We start from the raw sequence: 20952 nt of genomic DNA on the forward strand, positions 1-20952 counted from the left end.
GTGGAGCATGGGCTCTAGGCGCACAGGCTCAGTAGTTGTGGCGCATGGGCTTAGTTGCTCCGTGGCATGTGGGATTGAACCCATGTCCCCTGCATTGGCAGGTGGTTCTTAACTACTGCGCCACCAGTGAATTCCCTGGTTAGTTTTAATTTTTAAGTTCAGTGACATACATAAAAAAATTCCACTTCACAGGAATTCCCTGATGGTCCCATGGTTGGGAGTCCTTGCTCTCATTTCCGAGGGCCCAGGTGAGGGCCTGGGTTCAATCCCTGGTCAGGGAATTAGGGTCCCACAAGCACAAAAAAGAAAAAAAATTCCACTTCATTAAAGCTATTTGTCAATGAATACATGAATGCATATTTGGATTTCTGTGGATACTGACTTTTTCAATGTTATGTATGGTGAAGCAGAAATCCAGCTCTATTAAACTTCATACACTGAACTCTATAAACAAAGCACAGGGTCTTGCTTTAAGCTAACAATAGTTCTTCAGACACACAAAATAAAACTCAGATTCATAAATGTTCTGACTCTTCTTCCCTGCTGCTCAAATTGGCTAGTGTCATCTTTATCCTCAGACTATTTATCTGAGTAGGTCAGTCTCGACTCCTCAATTCTATTTCAGAAATAACCACAACCCAAAACATGCCTGGTGGAAGATTTTGAATTATAAAAATACAGTTGTATCCTAGTGACCTTGAACAGTTCAGTACTTATCAGTGTTTATACTATTTTATTTTAATCAGTATTTTCCCAAATTAGTCCTTTAAAAAGCCATAGAGTATATCTGGGAGCAGTATTTAAGGATGAGGTGGATGTTAAATCATTGTTACAGACTGAAAGTTTGTCCCCCCCACCACCCAGATTCATATGTTAAAATTTTAATCCCCAGTGTAATGTAATTTGGAGGTGGAACCTTCGGGAGGTAATTAGGTGATGAGGGTGGAGCCCTCATGAATGAGATTAGTGCCCTTATGAAAAAGAGACCCATGAGAGCTCCCTTGCCCCTTCCACCAGGTAAGGACACAAGGATAAGACAATTATCTATAAGCCAGAAAGCATGCTCTCACTAGATACCAAATCTGCCCAGGCTTTGATCTTGGACTTCCCAGCCTCCAGAAATGTAAGAAATAAACTTCTGTTGTTTATAAGCCTTCCAGTCTATGGTAATTTGTTAAAGCTGCCCAAATAGACTAAGACAATCATTATGGAACTACTCAAATCATTATCATAATTAGTGGAGCACAAGGAAGGAAAACTTCAGTACTGAGTATGTTCATGTTTTTTGCTCTAGATGAGCATTGATTTCTTTAGATTTCATAACAGGACCAAGTCATAGGAGAATCCCTAGCATTACTTTCACCTAATGTGCTTGCAAGAATTTTTTTAAGTGATAAAGAATAATTAGGGATCACTTTGAAGCCTGGACATAAACACAAGCGAGACCTAAAGTTTCTGCCAACTTATTTAATTGCTATTCAACTAACTTGTTGGAGACAGATTATAGCATAAATATAAGGAGTTAGAAAGCTGGGTTCTAATTCTAGCTGGGTAACCTGAACAAAGACTCTTAAATTCTCTGGATTTTAGTTCCTCAATAGAAAAATTAAGAAATTGAAATAAAATAACTCTAAAGTCTCTTCCAGGTTTAAAATTCTAATTCTATGATTCTATTCCAATAAGGTTTTGAGTTTGTAAGATGGGACAAAGGCAATGTAAAGGTAAAAATTAACACACTTCAGATCCAAACAAATGTTTTTATATACACCAGCAGAATGGAAATAAATTCTATATATTCCTTTTGTAAGCAATATAGGGATATTCTGCTTTATGTACTAGTGTCTACTTAAAAGCTGAATGTATATTTATTTTGATAAATATAATCAATCCTTGCAGTGAATCTACCAGTTAGGAAAGAATCCCTTAGATTTTATATATTAAAAGAAACATGCCATAACATCTATAAAATAATATAGTTACCAACTGGTTATGAAGCTTTATATTTCAAGCAAAAGAGTACTATTTTGGGGTTCCCTGGTGGCGCAGTGGTTGAGAGTCCGCCTGCCGATGCAGGGGATACAGGTTCGTGCCCCGGTCCGGGAAGATCCCACATGCCGCGGAGCGGCTGGGCCCGTGAGCCATGGCCGCTGAGCCTGCGCGTCCGGAGCCTGTGCTCCGCAACGGAAGAGGCCACAACAGTGAGAGGCCCGCGTACCGAAAATAAATAAATAAATAAATTTTTAAAAAGAGTGCTATTTCTTACCTCTTTAAAAATATTTATTTACAAAAGCTTATTCTTCCTCCACTCTACAGGTTGACATGAGTCCAATCCAATTTTTCCATTAGAGAAAAGGAAAGGAGTCAGATTGGAATTGAATATGAAAGCTGGCTCTCTTTCAGCACTATATATTGCCATCTTGGTATAAAACAGGAACCAATAGATAAATAGATTATTCTAGCATAAAACATTTAATTTTCATTTATTTTCATATATCATGGGTGGGTAAGTTTTGTTAGATGGACAGGACAGTATTTTAGTCAGATCTTTTTTCTAACTTGTTAGTATCTTCCACATGCATATTAAGACAATACACATTTTAAGACTGCAAACTGAATTCTTGTTATAAACCAAGCCAGGAAGCATTTTCCTCACAATGCCAAACCTACACAAATCACTAAAGACATTATTAGAGAAATTAGAGGTTTAAAAGTACATCCTTCCTGACACTGGCAATGTGGGCGTCAGCACAGCACCCACAGCTGTGTTTCAGTCTTGGCATAGCATTCCTAAGGTAATAAAAATTCTTGAAGGTGGGTAGTTTCTGTCAATTAACTCTGAGAGAAACTCATCTGAAGCAGCCTCACCTCAGCCCACGTATCACGATGATGCTGTCTACTCAATATGCCCTTGCTAGGGTGACAACATGTAAATGTTAAGTTTCTGATCACTCCCCTCCCCCAAGTTAATCATATGTATTCTAAATCTAGAATACACATTAAATTAAAGAAGGCAAATTCTCCACCAGACTTGGTATTCTTTTTCTTAGTGGACCAAATGGAGTTAAACTCAGGGTTGAATTCCTTCCTCATTAAGCTATTTTCTTTCTTTCTATAGCAGCCTCCAGGAACGCCACCTGGAGTCAGCTGATTATAATGCCCACACATCACAGATTCTCTTAGTTAGCCTTGAATATATATAATGCCAACTACCAAATGACTGGCTCCTGAGGTGCTGGGTTTGGGGTTCTTACAACAGAAATTTCATTCCCTGCTGTTGCTCTCAGTGTAATCTTAACAATCATTTGTTCACTCTGACCAGGTTGATACTGAAGCATAGCCAGCAGGATCTTAAGTTTTCTGTGAATGGCAACCTAGATGTTACACATTTACCAAATATCAAACTACCACTAGTGTCATAAGACCACAAAAAGAAGAGAGCTTAGGGCTTCCCTGGTGGCGCAGTGGTTGAGAGTCCGCCTGCCGATGCAGGGGACGCGGGTTCGTGCCCCGGTCCGGGAGGATCCCGCGTGCCGCGGAGCGGCTGGGCCCGTGAGCCATGGCCGCTGAGCCTGTGCGTCCAGAGCCTGTGCTCCGCAACGGGAGAGGCCACAACAGTGAGAGGCCCGCGTACCGGAAAAAAAAAAAAAGAAGAGAGCTTAGCAGTAACTCTTCTTCGTCATTATTCTTCCATGACCAAAAGGAAACTGCACAAGTTAACTGAAACTTGTCAACATCATCAATGTACCTTCCTGTTGCTAACTCCTACACCCTGTTCTCAGATCTGACTCACTTAGAAGCATCTGACTGCTGATTATTCCCTCTACTTTGATAAACTCCCTTCTCTAGGTTTCCAGAACATCACACTCTCCTCTGTCACTCACAGGATTCTGTCTTCTCAATCTCATTTGATGGTTCTTTCTCTTCTTCCTGCCCTTGGAATTCCTCTTATCATGTTGTAAGTCTTTTTCTTTTTGCATAGCCTTCATCAATTTCTTGTATACAATATGCATTTCTTACTTATTATGTTTATCATTTATTTTATGACTGCATTCCTTCTCCCACTAGACTGCAGATATTTTTGTCTACTTTTGGTCATTGATGTCTGATGCTCAGATCAGTGCCTGGCACACAGTGATCAATAAGTATTTGCTGAATAAATAAACTTCTGTCTTTCTGATTTATATTGATATATATTTAAGCCATTCCCTAACTTCTTAGAATGAATGTTCCTTAAGAGGAGAAAATCAATACATTTACATAAGAGTATGTCACATAACATGATGTTGAGTTCTTACATGTAGGCTATGAAACTTGGGCTAGTATTAGTAAACAGGTGATAACCATTGGCAAACAGGAACTATGGTCATATTTACACTTTTGTTGTCAACTCAAGTAACTGGTTTATGCTATCTCTAGTCCCTTTCACTAAGAGATAATGTATTCAAAAATTTAAAATATGTATGGCTTTTTAGTAGGAACTTTAATTCAATCAATATTTTTAAACCATTGACCAGTTTTAAGAAAGCAGGGGCTTCCAAACCCCCTAGGCTGTGCAGACAGCCATGGGGGGCCCCAGCCCAACAACCAGGAGGCCAGCAGCCCCATGTACCTCCTGGGTTGCAGAGTCAACCTGCCCTCCAGTGGGCGCACAGCCACTGCACAAGACACAGCCTCACGGCCAACCAGACCAGGGGCCAGCCCTGCCTACCAGTGCCCCTACAGCAGTCAGCTCATCACAACATAAGGGACCATGCAGCCCACACAGGGAGCACACCTAGAGCATATAACTCTGGTGACCAGAGGGGAGTGTGCTGTGGGGCCCCACAGGATGTCTCCTAAAAAAGGCCACTTCTTCAAGATCAGGAAACATAATCAACTGACCTAACACATAGAAATAAACAGATAATTGGGCAAAATGAGGATACAGAGGAATATGTCCCAAACAATGGAACAAGACAAGAACTTCAGAAAAAGAACTAAATGTGGAGATAAGCCATCTGCCCAATAAAGAGTTCAAGGTAATGATCGTCAGGATGCTCAGCAAATGTGGAAGAAGAATGGAGGAACAGCGAGAATTTCAACAAAGACAAAACATAAAGAAGAACCAAACAGAGCTAAAGCATACAGTAACTGAAATTTTAAAATACACTAGAAGTAATCAATGGTAGATCGGATTATACAGAGGCATGGATCAGCAATCTGGAAAAGAGAGTAGTAGAAATCACCCAAACTCAACAGAGAAGAGAATTGTAAAGAAAGCAGGATAGTTTAAGAAACCTCTGAGACAACATCAAGCATAATAACGCTCACATTATAGAAGTCCCAGAAGGAGAGGAGAGAGGGAAAGGGGCAGAGGAACTATTTGAAGAAATAATAACTGAAAACTTCCCTGACCTGGGAAAGGAAACAGACATCCAGGTCCAGGAAGCACAGAGAAGCCCAAACAAGATGAACCCAGAGAGATTTATACCAAGACACATTATAATGAAAATGGCAAAAATTAAAGAGAAAATCTTAAAAGCAGCAAGAGAAAAGCAACTAGTGAGGTATTAGGGAACTCCCATAAGACTATCAGCTGACTTTTTAGCAGACACTTTGCAGGCCAGAAGGGAGTGACATGATATATTCAAAGGGATAAGAGGAAAAAACTTACTAAGAATACTCTACCCGACGAGGTTATCATTCAGATTTGAAGCAGAGACAGAAAGTTTTACAAACAAAAGCTAAAAAATTTAGCACCATTAAACCAGCTTTAAGAGAAATGTTCAAGGGACTTCTCTAAACAGGAAAGAAAAGGCCACAACTAGAAATATCAAAATTATGAAAAGAAAAATCTCACTAGTAAAGGCAAACATACAGTAAAGGTAATAGATCAATCACTTATGTAGCTCGTAGGAAGGTTAAAGGACAAAAGTAGTAAAACCGGGCTTCCCTGGTGGCGCAGTGGTTGAGAGTCCGCCTGCCGATGCAGGGGACACGGGTTCGTGCCCCGGTCCGGGAAGATCCCACATGCCGCAGAGCGGCTGGGCCCATGAGCCATGGCTGCTGAGCCTGCGCGTCCGGAGCCTGTGCTCCGCAATGGAAGAAGCCAAAACAGTGAGAGGCCCGCGTACCAAAAAAAAAAAAAAAGGTAGTAAAACCATCTATATCTACAAGTAGTTAAGGGATATACAAAACAACAAGATGTGAAATATAACATCAAAAACATTAAATGTGGGGACTTCCCTGGTGGCGCAGTGGTTAAGAATCTGCCTGCCAATGCAGGGGACACGGGTTCAAGCCCTGGTCTGGGAAGATCCCACATACCGCGGAGCAACCAAACCCATGCGCCACAACTGCTGAGTCTGCGCTCTAGAGCCCGCGAGCCGCAACTACTGAACTCGCATGCCACAACTACTGAAGCCCGCGTGCCTAGAGCCCTTGCTCCGCAACAAGAGAAGCCACCACAATGAGAAGCCCCACACTGCAACAAAGAGTAGCCCCCATTCGCCGCAACTACAGAAAGCCCACGTGCAGCAACAAGGACCCAACACAGCCAAAAACAAATAATAATTAATTAAAACAAAAAAACATTAAATGTGGTGAGGGGAGTAAAAATGTAGGGCGATTAGAATGCCTTTGAACTTAGGAGATAATCAACTTAAAATAATCATTCATACATACATATATATATATACTGTTATATATGAACCTCATGGTAACCACAAACCAAAAACCTACAATAGATACATATAGAAAAAATAGAAAGGAATCCAAACAAATCACTAAAGATAGTCATCAAATCACAGGGGAGGGGCTTCCCTGGTGGCGCAGTGGTTGAGAGTCCGCCTGCCGATGCAGGGGACACGGGTTCGTGCCCCGGTCCAGGAGGATCCCACATGCCGTGGAGCGGCTAGGCCCACGAGCCATGGCCACTGAGCCTGTGCATCCGGAGCCTGTGCTCCGCAACGGGAGAGGCCACAACAGTGAGAGGCCCGCGTACCGCCAAAAAAAAAAAAAATCACAGGGGAATAGAGCAAAATGAGAAGAAAGGAACAGAGAAGAACTAAAAAAAGCAGAAAACAAAATGGCAATAAGTACATACCTATCAGTAATTATTTTAAGTGTAAACAGACTAAATGCGCCAATCAAAAGACATAGAGTGGCTGAATGGATAACAAGACCCATATATACACTGCCTACAAGCACTCGTTTCTGGTCTAAAGACACACAAAGACAGGCCTAGGGCCGGCTGCCCAGGTGGCAGGCAGCTGGGTGCCGCCATCTTGCCATCTTGCCATACAGTGGGAGCTGTGTGCCAGGCTCCCATGTCCTGCAGCCATGTTGCCTTGCACCCTCCCCTCAGGGCGGTCCTGCCCTGGTCTGGGCTCAACGAGGCAAGGGCTGGAGCCTGGCAGTGGCAGGACAGCCCAAGGCCCGAGATGGTGATCTTTTGTGCAGCTGTAAATTACTCCAACTGACAGGGCAAGGGGGAGAAGCACGCTGTCTCCTGCCACAGGTTTCCCCCTAAGGGACTCAAAATGTCTGATCCAGTTATTAAAGGCTGTTCAGAAGGATAACTGGACCCCCACTAAGTAGTCTTTCCACAGTAATGAACACTTCACCAAAGAAAGCTTCTCCACGGGGCTGGAGGATGAGCACTGACTGCTCAAGATCGTGGCCATGACTTCCATCTTCCACCTCACTGAGAAGAAGGGAGCTGGAGGCCGTGGATGCACCAGGAGAACGGATACCAGAAAGTCCTCAGGGGGCTTGAGGGGACATGTGAGTGAAGCAGACAGGCAAGGAGCTGCAGGGTCATCAACATCCTCAAGTGAAAACCCAGTGGTCAAGCTGGAGTCCTGCAAGTTGAAGTGAGCTGCACTGTAGGGTAAAACTGCACCCAGGGCCAGCCCAGAAGCCACCAGTCAGAAACTGGTGCAGCAGCCTCTGGAAGTACTCCAGAAGCCGATCTGGCTAGCGCAGCATTAGACAGCCAGGGAGAAGCAAACATGTCTGCTGTAGATGCTGGCAATCAGAACACCACCTCCCCTGATGGGGGCCTGGTAGGTAAGAGTGGCATTTCCATGGATGACTTTATCCCCCCAGTACCTGGGGCTTGCAAATTTACTGGCTCACTTCATTCTTACAGTTTCTCCTCCAAGCATGCCGGAAAGAGGCTGTCTGTCCCCTGAGAGCCTGCTGACCGACAGAGGCTGAAGAGAGACATGGAGCCTGACTGCAGTAAAACCAGCCTGGGGCCCAAGAAGGGCTTGGCACAGAGCCCCACAAGTTTGTCCCTCACAGCAATGCCTCAGAAGCCCTCCCAGAGCCCCTCCACCCCTCCAACAGATGTTACCCTGAAGCCAGGCACAGAAGCTGTGCTAAGTGAGCACAGGGACACCAGCCCCATGTTCATCAAGGAGAGCATCCTGGCAGCATTGGGGGCCTACAAACTCGTCAGTTTGTTGCAGTCCTGCTGCTTCTCATCCTGGCAGAACAAGAACAAAATGTGCTTTCTATGGGAGCAGGAGGAGAAGAACAGCAAGCTAAAGACCCTGCAACACAGGGTCAGCTGCTTGGACAGCCAGGCGTGCAAGCTGCAGGAGAAGCGGGACCAGCTGAAGAGAGCAAGCTTCCCCTAGCTGAGCAGGCGGCCGTCCCCTTAGCCCCCACCCTGTGGTCAGTACCAGAGCCTTGAGGCTCCCACACTGCCTGGTTATTATGGGGCGGGGTTCTTGCTGATGGCCTCTGAGCACTTCCATGTGTTGCATGCTCCCTGCTGTCTCCGCAGAGGCTATGACAGTAGCTGTGCCTTGTAGAAGAGGAGCCCAGGTTGGTGAGCTTACCTCACTCACTTCAGGGCACACTCACGAGGCATCTCAGGAAAGGGGGTTCAGCTAGTGAGAAAGAAGGCATTTCACGTCAGCTGGGAAAGCCAGAACTATTCAATGAATGGTTGACAATTGGTTTTCCACTTGAACGGGGGAAATCTCTTTGTATTGCATATCTCACACAAACATAAAATCCTAACGAATTAGGATCTAAATGTAAAATAAAATAGACATAGTAAACTATTAGAAAAATTATAGGAGACTCTTAAAATCATGTGGAGGTTTTTTCATTCATGTTCTAATATCCGTGACGTTAAATAATTTCGAACATCAATAATAATTTCTTTAAAATAAAAAAAAAAAATACACACAGAGTGAAAGTGAGGGGATGGAAAAAGTTAATCCATGCAAATGGAAACAAAAAGAAAGATGGAGTAGCAATACTTATATTAAAAAAGTAGCCTTTAAAACAAAGCTATAATAAAGACAAAGAATGACATTACATAATGATAGAGTGATGAATCCAACAAGAAGATATAGCAATTGTAAATATATATGCACCCAACATAGAAGCATCTAAATACATAAAGCAAATATTAACAAACATATAGGGAGAAAGTGACAGTAGTACATTGGATACACAGTGATCCAAAATCTATGGGATGCAGCAAAAGCAGTTCTAAAAGGGAAGTCTAGTGACACAAGCCTACCTCAGGAAACATGAAAAATCTCAAAAAAGCAATCTAAACTTACATCTAAAGAAACGACAAGAAGAACAAAGGAAACTCAAAGTTAGTAGAAGGAAAGAAATAATAAAGAGCAGAGCAGAAATGAAATAAAGACTAGGAAGTAGAAAACACTGATGAAACTAAGAGCTGGTTCTTTAAAAATATAAACGAAATTGATAAACCTTAAGCCAGACTCATCAAGAAAAAAAAAGAGGCTCAAATTTAAAAAATCAGAAATTAAAAAGAAGTTACAACTGACACCAGAGAAATACAGAGGATCATAAGAGATTACTATGAACAATGACATGCCAATAAATTTGTCATCCTAGAAGAAATAGGTGAATTCCTAGAAACACAATCTTTTTTTTTTTTTTTTTTTTTTTTTTTTGCGGTACGTGGGCCTCTCACTGTTGGGGCCTCTCCCATTGTGGAGCACAGGCTCCGGACGCGCAGGCTCAGCGGCCATGGCTCACGGGCCCAGCCGTTCCGCGGCATGTGGGATCTTCCCAGACCGGGGCATGAACCCGTGTCCCCTGCATCAGCAGGCAGACTCTCAACCACTGTACCACCAGGGAAGCCTGAAACATACAATCTTGAAGACTGAATCAGAAAGAAATAGAAAATATGGACAGACCAATTACTAGTAACAAAATTAAATTAAATCAGTTTAAAATTAAAAATTTTTTAATTAAAAAATTAAAATTAAAACAAAATTAAAACAAAATCAGTTTAAAAAAAAAAATCCTGACAAATAAATGTCCAGGACCAGAGAGCTTCACAGGTGAATTCTACCAAACATTTAGAGAAGAGTTAACACCTATCTTTCTCAAACTATTCCAAAAATTTGGAGAGGAAGGAATGCTTCCAAACTCATTCTATAAGGTTAGCATTACCCTGACACTAAAACCAGACACCACAAAAAATGAAAATTAGAGGCCAATATCACTGATAAACATAGAAGTAAAAATCCTCAACAAAATATTAGCAAACTGAATTCAACAACACATTAAAAGGATCATACACCATGATCGAGTAGGATTTATCCCAGGGATGCAAGGATGGTTCAATATACACAAATCAATCAATGTGATACACCACATTAACAAACTGAAGAATAAAAATCATATGATCATCTCAACAGATGCATAAAAGTTTCTGACAAAATTCATCATCCACTTGTGATAAAAAAAAAAACCTCATCAAAGTAGGTATAGAGAAAATATAGCTCAACATAATAGAGGCCAACAGTTACAAACCACAGCCAACATCACAGTCAACGATGAAAACCTGAAAGCATTTCCTCTAAGATCAGGAACAAGACAAGAATGCCCATTGCCCCCACTTTTATTCAACATAGTACTGAAAGTCCTAGCCACAGAAGTCAGACAAGCAAAAGAAATAAAATAAATCCAAATTGGAAAGGAAGAAGTAATACTGTCACTATTTGCAGATGGCTTGATACTACATATAGAAAATCGTAAAGCCACCACTAAAATACAGTAAGTCCCCTACATACGCATGAGTTCTGTTCCGAGAGCACCGTCATAAGTCCAATTTGTTCATAAGTCCAACGAAGTTAGCCTAGGTATCCAACTAACACAGTCGGCTATATAGTACTGTACTGTAATAGGTTTATAATACTTTTCACACAAATAATACATAAAAAACACAAAAAATAAAGAAAACACTTTTAATATTACAGTACAGTACCTTGAAAAGTACAGTAGTACAGTACAACAGCTGGCATACAGGGGCTGGCATCAAGTGAACAGGCAAGAAGACTTACTGGAGGAGGGAGAGGAGGTGGGAGATGGTAGAGCTGAAGGATCGTCAGCAATAGGAGATGGAGGGCAAGCTGCAGTTTCACTCACACCTGACGGTGATGGCACAGGTTCTGGTTCCTTGCTGGATTCAATTCTATCTACCCTCCTGAAAAAATGATCCAGTGATGTCTGGGTAGTAGCTCTTTTTTTCTCATCATAGATGACACAGTAGCACTGGATTGCATTCTGAATGGCGGCTGCAACCCTCATGTACCGTTCTATGTTCGGGTCCTGTGCCTCTAAAACTAACAGTGCCTGGTCAAATAAAGAAAATCCCCTTGTCATTTCCTGCATCGTGAGTCTCTTCGGTTCTTCAGTTACTACTTCTTCCTCTTGTTTCTGTGTCCTTTCTCTGGGCCTCCGATTCCACCAGGTCTTCGTTAGTTAGCTCCTCGTGTTGCACAGCAAGGAGTTTGATGAAGTCATCCTCTTGCAGATCTAGCTCCAGCTTGTCACTGAGGGTCACTAAGTTGCTGAAGACCACGTTCACATCTTTGAAAGTTTGCAACTTGAAGGTTCATATGTAGGGGACTTACCGTATACAAAGCACTCATACAACTCAACACCAACAAAAACAAACAACCTGACTAGACAATGGGCAGAGGGCCTGAATAGACATTTTTCCAAATAAGACATACTGATAGCCAACAGACACGTGGAAAGATGCTCAACATCACTAATCATCAAGGAAATATAAATCAAAACCACAAAGGGATACCATTTCATACCTGTCAGAATGGCTATCATCAAAAAGACCATGAGGGCTTCCCTGGTAGCGCAGTGGTTGAAAGTCCGCCTGCCGATGCAGGGGACAGGGGTTCGTGCCCCCGTCCGGGAAGATCCCACGTGCCGCGGAGAGGCTGGGCCCGTGAGTCATGGCCGCTGAGCCTGCGCGTCCGGAGCCTGTGCTCCGCAACGGGAGAGGCCACAACAGTGAGAGGCCTGCGTACCGCAAAAAAAAAAAAAGACCACGAATAACAGGTGTTGGTGAGGATGTGGAGAAAACGGAATCTTCGTGTACTGTTGGTGGGATTGTAAAATGGTACAACCACTACAGAAAACAGTATGATGGTTCCTCAAAAAATTAAATATAGAACTGCCATATGATCCAGCAATTTCACTTCTGGGTATTTACCTTAAAAAAGTATGAATTTGAAAGCATATATATACCATGAAATTCACTGTAGCACTTTTTACAATAGCCAAGATATGGAAGCAACCTAAGTGTCTGTCAATAGACGAATGGATAAAGAAGATGTGGTGTATACATACAATGGAATATTATTACTCAGCCATAAAAAATTGAAATTTTGCCATTGCGACAACATGAATGGATATAGAGGGTATTATGCTCAGGAAATAAGTCAAACAGAGAAAGACAAATACTGTATGATCTCAATTATATGTGGAATCTAAAAAACAAAAAACAAAAAAATGAAAACAGACTCATAGATACAGAGAACAACCAGGTGGCTGCCAGAGGGGAGGGGTGGGGGTGGGGAACAAAATAGGTGGAGGAGATAAAGAGGTAAAAACCTTCAGTTATAAAATAAATAAGCCGTGGAGATATAATACACAGCATAAGGAATACTCTTCAATAGTATTGTAATAACTGTATGGGGACAGATGGGTGCTGGACTTACTGTGGTGATCATTTCATAATGTATGCGAATGTCAAATCTCTGTAGTACACCTGAAACTAACATAATATTATATATCCAACTATATATTTTTTTAAAAAAAAAAACAGGGGCTTTACTAAGATGAAACACAATTATTCTTTGAAACACAACCAGAAATAGAACGCTGTTTAATGATTCTACTAATCCGCATCACTATTTCTAGATATTACTTTAGGTCATAAGCTGTTACATATACATTCTGAATACAATATTGATATGGCCGCTGAGCCTGCGCGTCCGGAGCCTGTGCTCCGCAATGGGAGAGGCCACAACAGTGAGGGGCCTGCATACAGCAAAAAAATAAATAAATATATATATATTCCAGGTATACAAAGTGTGAATTTCTGAAGCGTATACTAAGATCACAACTCCTTTCTTGTACAACTTTTTTTCCCTAGAGTTGATGATTGCCTCACTTTTTCCCATTTGATTTGTTTTCAACATACCTATCAGTGATTCTTTCCAAATGCTCCAACAACATTGTGGCACACGATTCAATGATTTTTTCCGTATGTTCAAGCAAATCAGTTTCTCTTTTTTCTCCTGGAAAACCCTGGACTCTACAGTCTTGCTGTACAAATGACACCCTGGGACTTTCTTATGGAGCTTTTCTGTGTTTGGTTTCCCATTTCCTAGATCCCTCATCTTCTTTTCTTATCAACTAGCTTTTTAGATTTTGCTAGAGTACATCCTCTGTAGTTTTACAGCTTTCTACTATCTCCCCCCCTTATCCTCCCAATGCTTCTGAGTCATATAATATCTACATGTCAGAGTTTATAATATATAAATTCTGTCCTAGAATAGTAAGCCCCCCATTAATCCTATGGATTCAATGCTCATATCAAGCCTTTTGCTATATTTTCATCACTTGGTTATCTAAAGTATGTCCTCCAGTAGTTTCTCAAGAAGGCATTAGGGAAATTATATTTTCTGAGTTTTTGCATGTTTAAAACCATTGCCTTTTCACCTGAACAACAGTTTGAGTAGATATAAAATTCTTAGGTCACACTTCCCATCCTTGAGGACTTTACATTGCTCTACTGTCTTCTGACACTGAACTTTTCTGAGAATTCTGAAACCAATTTGAATCTTTCTCCCTGTCATGTTTATTCTTTTACTCTGGAATCATTAAAAAAGTTTTTTTTGGCAGTACAATAACACTACTAGATTATGCCTTAACGTTAATTGTTCTATGTAAATTCTTCCTGACTCATTATGTGCCCTGTCAATCTATAGATTCAAATCTGCATTTGTTTTGAGCAGTTCCTTTGAAAAATACTTGTAAATATTATATTGTATTACTTGAGTTTTATTCTTCAAGGACAACAATTATTCTCCTTTACCCATGTGCCACATCTAACACTGGGTCTTTATTCCTTTTAGACATGTGGTTAAGTTCCATTTCATTTTGTTCATTTTTTCTCAATTTTACCCTCCGTGTACCTTACTGTGTTTTCCAGAAGTGTCTCTTCTTTTTCCTGCTTCCAATATGCCCCTCATTTCATTGACAATTTAATTTTTCTCTTCCCCTTATTTTTCAAGCTCTGTTAGCTAAACTTCACCTTTTGCACTAACCCTTCCTTGACCTCTCTGCTTTGAGTTCTACTTTTATCAAAGAACTTGCAAGATTAATTTTTTAAAATTATCATTCAAGACAATTTATCTTACTGCAACTTTCATCAGGAATATTTTTCAATTGCCATTTATTTTATTTTTGTTTATGTCAACTTTTTAAAATTTTTATTTATTTATGTTGCCATGCTGCTCGGCATGCACGATCTTAGTTCCCTGAGCAGGGATCGAACCTATGCCCCCTGCAGTGGAAGTGCAGGGTCTCAACAACTCGACTACCAGGGAAGTCCCTACTTCAACTTTCTAAAATTGTAATCTCTTTATATAAAATCCCTGCTGGTTCCTTTATGATAATAATCTATAAATGAAGTACGTTTTTCCTGGACCAGCTCTTCATAAGACGTTCATGTAGCTCAGAATGAAGTTTCTGAGGACCCAAGGTTGTGTGAGGGAGTTATTTTATTCTTGACTTCTCCCTAGCCAACAAAGCTGCTAATGATACAGAGTCTCTTGGGACTTCCCTGGCTGCGCAGAGGTTAAGAATCCGCCTGCCAATGCAGGGCACATGGGTTTAAGCCCTGGTCCGGGAAGATCCCACATGCCGTGGAGCAACTAAGTCAGTGAGCCACAACTACTGAAGCCTGTGCACCTAGAGCCCGTGCTCTGCAACGAGAAGTCACGACAATGAGAGGCCCGCGCACCACAACGAAGAGTAGCCCCCGCTCGTCGCAACTAGAGAAAGCCCGCACACAGCAACAAAGACCCACACAGCCAAAAATAAAAACAAATAAATACATTTTTTAAAAATATGGTGTATTTCCAATTCCTCACTCAACTTATCCTCTTTTCTTTCTTGGTGCCAAACTAGGTATTGAGGAGTCCCTGCTGGTAGCCTGTGAAAGGTTCCAAAATTATTTTTGCCCCCACAAAGAATACCACCTTTTCTGGAGCATACACCTTACTGGCTTTCACTGAGGTCTTCAGATGAAAGCATTCTATCTCATCATTTTCTGAAACCCACTTGGTCTTTGTTGCATTTGGTAGCCCTTAATTTTCTGATTTGGTGTTAACAGATACATCCTACTCTTACTGAAGATGGAGTTTGTATTTTTCTTTCTTGTTCATCCCCCTTCTTCTTTTTCCTGGCGATTTCTGAGAGAAGCAGACAATGTCATTGTTATTCTACTATTTTAAAGTCTGTAATGAGCCCTTACTTTTTTTTTTTATCACTCTCTGAACTGCTTTTCAGACAGAGAGTGATAATTACTCACATAATATTGAGGCACATGCATTAAGTCTATCTTGATTCTTGACTATGGCAAACAAGACAAAATAATACTTTCTTGAGGAGTGCATATTCAATGAGTTGAATCAAATACATTCAACTATGAAGCATAATAAATTAGGCAAAGAAATGATTCCAGAAGGAAAATTGATGTGTGAGAAAAATCTGTAATTCTAAACTCCTATTCTATGCTACTTAATTTATGCTATGACCCTGTATTAGGCATTTTGCCCTCAGATTCTTCTCTGTAAACTTAAAATCTTTAGTTATTTGTTGCATGTATTTTGGATGGAATGTTGAGATCCTGTTTAAATATAAATGTGTAGCAACTGAGTAATACTGAGAGTAAATGTCAAATCAACCAAAATTTATAAAGTGTTTATAATTACCTTTTATTCTCCTTCCTGCCCTCTAAATTATTCCAATAAGCCCAAGGAAAACTGAAGCCAGGCAAAATCTGTAGCAGGTTGTAGATTCCTTCTTTCTAGTCTGTACAGCTAACATATGTGCAAAACCAACTGCATTCACCAGAATTTAAATAAATCACCAAGGAGAAAAAGCTGTAATTTACTTTCCTACTTTATTTTAATCCACATGATTATATAGAAATTCCAACAAATAGTCTTGCGAATACCTGCTTCTTTTTTTCTTAGTATTTATTTATTTGGTTGCCCCGGGTCTTAGTAGCGGCAGGCGGGCTCCTTGGTTGCGGCTCACAGGCTCCTTAGTTTCAGCTTGCAGGCTCCTTAGTTGCAGCACATGGGTTCCTTAGTTGTGGCATGCAAACTCTTAGTTGCGGCATGCACATGGGATCTAGTTCCCTGACCAGGGATTGAATCCAGGCCCCCTGCACTGGGAGCGTGGAGTCTTAACCACTGCCCCACCAGGGAAGTCCCGTACTTGGTTCTTATAAATTGTGATCGAACCTCAAATAAATTCTTAGGACAGAGGTAGGAAGAAATTTTCCTGATACTGAAACTAATGACAATTTATCCCATTAAGATCTTCCAAACTTACCAGAATTTGAAATGATGAGTTGAGATTAGGTAAGTTAATTTCTCAATGACATATATAAACAAAATAACATGGTAACATAAATAAATCCAGCAGTGTTTCATATTAGTTTTGTGACAACTTACATCCAGCCAGAAACATAATAAGTAACTTAACTTTCAAAGGTAATTGCTTATATTGCTTCACTCTGTGAAGTAAATAAGGAAGCAATTGCTTTTGAGGGTATTAAATGCTTTTTGCTTTCTCAGTATTCTATGATGAAAATTTTCAAATGTACAGAAAAGTTAAAAGAATTTTACAGTAACTATTCACAATCTCATCACTTAGATTCTTCCATTAATATTTTGCTACCCATCTATTTACTGATCAATCCATCAATCCATCTTATTTTTTATGTTTTAAAGCAACATGCTGATATCAGTATACTTACCCTTAAATATTTTAATATGCATATTACTAACTAGAATTCAATATCTGTTCTAGCAAAATCTACATACAATAAAATACACAAATCTTGTATGTATTTTCACTGAATTTCAACAAGTGCATGTACCTATGTAACTCTCCTACAAAGCTACAGGACATCATCAGTACTCAAGAAAGTTCCTTCATGCTCCTTTTCAGTTATTCTCCACCCCCAGCTTCCCACTAGTCTCACTTTTCACACCACAGATTAGTTGCATCTCTTCTTGAAAGTAATATAAACAGACTCATAAAACCATGTACTTTTTGTTTGGCTTGGTTTTTTGGGGTTTTTTTTTTTGTACGTGGGCCTCTCACTGTTGTGGCCTCTCCCGTTGCGGAGCACAGGCTCCGGACGCGCAGGCTCAGCGGCCATGGCTCACGGGCCCAGCCGCTCCGCAGCATGTGGGATCTTCCTGGACGGGGCACGAACCCACGTCCCCTGCATCAGCAGGCGGATTCTCAACCACTGCGCCACCAGGGAAGCCCCATGTACTTTTTTATGTAAGTCTTCTTTCACTCAGCAAAATGTTTTTGAGATTCATCCATATTATTGTACATTGACAGTCCATTCCTTTTTATTGCTGAGAAGTTTTCCATTGTGTTAATATACTGCAGTTTATGAAAGAAACTGAAGATGACACAAACAGATGGAAAGATATACTGTGTTGATGGATTAGAAGAATTAATACTACTAAAATGACCATACTACTCATAACAATCTACAGATTCAATGCAATCCCTACTGAAAATACCAAGGGCATTTTTCACAGAACTAGAATAAGTAATTTTAAAATTTGTATGGAAACACAAAAGACCCTGAAGAGTCAAAACGATCTTGAGAAAGAAGAACAGAGCTGGAAGAATCATGCTGTCTGACTTCAAACTATACTACAAAGCTACAGTCATCAAAACAGTGTGGTACTGGCACAAAAACAGAGACATAGATCAATGGAATAGAACAGAGAGACCAGAAGTAAGTCCACACACTAATGATCAATTAACCTATGACAAAGGAGGCAAGACTCTACAATGGAGAAAAGACAGACTCCAATAAGTGGTGCTGGGAAAACTGGACAACTACAGGTAAAAGAATGAAACTAGAACATTCTCTAACACCATATGCAAAAATAAACTCAATATAGATTACAGACCTAAATGTAAGACTGGAAACCATAAAACTCCTAGAAGAAAACATAGGCAGAACACTCTTTGACATAAATCATAGCAATAGTTTTTTGAATCTGCACCCTAAAGCACTGGAAAGAAAAGCGAAAATAAACAAATGGTACCTAATTAAACTTAAAAGCTTCTGCACAGCAAAGGAAGCCACTGACAAAATGAAAAGACAACCTACTGAATGGGAGAAAATACTTTCAAATGATGTGGCTGATAAGGGGTTAATATCCCAAATATATAAGCAGCTCATACAATTCAACATCAAAAAAACAAACAACCCAATAAAAAAATGGGCAGAAGACCTGAATAGAATTTTTCCAAAGAAAACATACAGATGGCCAACAGGTGCATGAAAAGATGCTCAACATCACTAGTAATCAGACAGATACAAATTAAAATCACAATGAGATACCACCTCACACCTATCAGAATGGCTATCATCAGAAAGAACACAACAAATGTTGGTGAGGACGTGGAGAAAAGGGAACCCTCGTACACTTTTGGTGGGAATGTAAATTGGTGCAGCCACTGTGAAAAACAGTATGGAGGTTTCTCAAAAAAACTAAAAATAGGGACTTCCCTGGTGGTGCAGTGGTTGGGAATCCGCCTGCTGATGCAGGGGACATGGGTTCGAGCCCTGGTCTGGGAAGATCCCACATGCCACGGAGCAACTAGGCCCGTGTGCCACAACTACTGAGCCTGTGCTCTACAGCCCACGAGCCACAACCACTGAGCCCGCGTGCCACAACTATTGAAGCCCGTGTGCCTACAGAGCCTGTGCTCTGCAACAAGAGAAGCCACCACAATGAAATGCCCACGCACCACAACGAAGAGTAGCCCCCGCTCGCCACAATTTGAGAAAGCCCACACGGAGCAATGAAGACCCAACTCAGCCAAAAATAAAATAAATAAATAAATTTTTAAAAAATATTTATTTATTTATTTGGCTGTGCCAGGTCTTAGTTGCGGCATGCGGGATCTTTAGTTGCAGCATGCGAAGTCTTACTTGCAGTATGTGGGATCTAGTTCCCTGACCAGGGATCGAACCCAGGCCCCCTGCACAGGGAGCGCAGAGTCTTAGCCACTGGACCACCAGGGAAGTCCCTGAATAACTTGTTTTAAGTACACATTTATTTTATACATTTGAACTTATAACATTTACTATTATAAAGTCAATTCCAGGGACTTCACTGGTGGCCCACCGGTTATGAATCTGCCTGCCAATGCAGGGAACACGGGTTCAATCGCTGGTCCGGGAAGATTCCACATGCTGTAGAGCAAGTACGCCTGCAAGCCACAACTACTGAAGCCCACCTGCCTAGAGCCCATGTTCCGCAACAAGAGAAGCCACCGCAACAAGAGAAGCCACCGCAACAAGAGAAGCCACCACAACAAGAGAAGCTACTGCAATGAGAAGCCCGCGCACCACAATGAAGAGTAGCCCCTGCTCGCTGCAACTAGAGAAAGCCCATGCGCAGCAACTAAGACGCAAAGCAGCCAAAAATTTAAAAATAAATAAATAAATAAAAAGTCAATTCCATTAGAAAATGAGGTTGGTTTAATTAAATACTTTAAACCTGAAGTTGTAGATATTGTTGCAAAGTTCTATCAGCCTTGATATCTAGCTTTCTTATTCTATTTTGTTTTTGTTATGTTGTACTGAAGACAATCCAATTTTGACCATGTAAATAGTCCATTTACCATGTAAATGGTAACAGTTTTTCCTTAAATGGGCTTCTTCTAAAATCTCAAGCTACTCTTCAATTAAATACAAGTGGCAAAGTTTATTAGGAGATGAACACAAACACAAAATAATCTCGCAGCACAGTTAATTGGTTGTGGTCTCTAAGGGAATTAATATTTGTGTTTCTTCATTATAACTTTTAGATAGCATATATAAAAACCAAAAATATATGTACAAACATATATATTTTTAACTATATAAAAAATCAAAAATACAAAAGGACTTATAATAAAAAGCAGCAGTCCTTTTCCCTCTTCTTTTAGTTCTAGTCAATCAGAGATAACCTAGAAGTAATCCAACTGTCCCATCAATAGGGCACTGGTTAAATACAATGGAACAAAATGCATTAAAAAGCCAGGGAATTCCCTGGCAGTCCAGTGGTTAGCACCCTGTGCTTCCACTGCAGGGGGCACAGGTTCAATCCCTGGTTGGGGAAGTAAGATCCCACAAGCTGCGTGGCACAGCAAAAAAAAAAAAAGCCAGTAAAAAGAATAAGGTAAACCTATATATTCTGCTGCAGACAGATGTCCAAGATATATTGTTAAGAGAAAGAAGCAAGTAAGAGAATCAGTATTTTAAAAAGGGATTTAGGTGTTGACATGTACACACACTTCTAAATAACTGGACAGCAGTAGTAGGAAATGAAAAGT

General features: G+C 40.7%; 1 protein-coding gene and 1 pseudogene across 2 annotated transcripts in view; one reads left to right on the forward strand and one right to left on the reverse strand.

Annotated features, from left to right (window-relative positions):
• Positions 1–20952, reverse strand: part of PPM1E (protein phosphatase, Mg2+/Mn2+ dependent 1E) — a gene marked incomplete at both ends in the record, with an annotated part of 186597 nt that overhangs the window by 26749 nt on the left and 138896 nt on the right. The gene's annotated exons all lie outside the window — the stretch shown is intronic.
• On the forward strand, positions 7992–8624 carry LOC309837879 (peroxynitrite isomerase THAP4-like; annotated as a pseudogene). Its single transcript has one exon. The product of its transcript is annotated as a peroxynitrite isomerase THAP4-like (transcript).

This window comes from Grampus griseus (assembly GCF_964374135.1).
Source record: "Grampus griseus genome assembly, chromosome: 20".
NCBI lineage: Eukaryota > Metazoa > Chordata > Mammalia > Artiodactyla > Delphinidae > Grampus > Grampus griseus.